This window comes from Myotis brandtii, unplaced genomic scaffold (assembly GCF_000412655.1).
Source record: "Myotis brandtii unplaced genomic scaffold, ASM41265v1 scaffold535, whole genome shotgun sequence".
In the NCBI taxonomy this organism is placed as follows: Eukaryota; Metazoa; Chordata; class Mammalia; order Chiroptera; family Vespertilionidae; genus Myotis; species Myotis brandtii.
The window spans coordinates 2599480-2600672 of NW_005369964.1; positions in this window are offsets into that span (position 1 = coordinate 2599480).

Consider the following 1193-nt stretch of genomic DNA (forward strand, 5'->3'; position numbering starts at 1 on the left):
GGTGGACGTGGCGCGCGGAGCCCCCAGGTCCGCCGTTGGGAGGGTGTCCGTTATCCTCTTCTGACCCGCGGAAACCTGGGGCGGAGCCGTTGGTGCCCGCTTCCCGATAGAGCTTAGAACCAGGGTCCCGGCCGCTCGCTGTGCCGCTCGGCTCCTTTTGGTTTTCTGCAGTTTCCTTCTGAGCTTCCCTTTCTTCGCTCTCCAGCCAATCATGGCTTCCCCTGACCCCGGTCTTCACCCATTTCTCAGATCCACAGATGCTCCGCCTTATGCCCACCAGGCTTTGCATCGGTCTCTTCTTTAAAAATAACACCATTTTCCCGCCCTGTTCTTCATTCTACCTGCCGCAGAGCCTAGGTTTTTCCTGGCACGAGTTAGCGGGGCAAGTTGAACCTTCCTGAACAGCTAGCTGCATTGCAGCGAAGTGGTTTTGCCCGTTTGCTCTTTGGGCCTGGTTTCAAGCAATAGAAATAAAGGTGCGCTGATTTTTAAAGAAAGCCATGAGAAACTGAAAACTTGGGACGGTGTGTCTTTGCTGTGCGCGTTTGGCCCACGTGAATGTCCTGAACGTGTATGTTCTCCATGTTTACTCTTGTCTTTTGGGTAGTGTTCTTGCAGTTGAAGCCCCTGATTATATGAACTGTAATACATTAATCTTAGATCCAACTTGTTAAGACAAGTTGGTGTCCTTATGGGACCATATTAGGGAAATATTTGCATTTTGATTAAGTGACTTGATCAGTCTTAATTCCTATTTATTTCTAAGTGGCATGGGACGTGAATTTTGAGAATATTATTGTAAAGTAGTGAAAAATTAGATCATTTTGAATCTGAGATTTAAAAACTGAGTAATTCCCCTTGGAATGCTGCACCCACACAGTTTGGCAAAGTCAAGTCTGTTGAAATACGTCCTTTCTAGCTTGTAACTTCTGCAGAAATATTTCACATATGAAAACCAGTTGTGGGAGAATTTTTGTGGCTTAAATGATGGGAAAATGTCTTTGCAAGTTGTTGATACTTCCCCTTAGAGAAAAGAAAAAGGGAAAGTACCCAATTAGGTAGTCTAGCTTCTGGTCACAGATCTGTAGACTACACAGGCAAGCGTGGAGAAAGCTGAAAGGGTTTTTCAAATTGTCAGGAAGGTGGTAGGTGTGAGGTGCTCCTAAATGCTATCCTAGCACCTGCTCATGAAT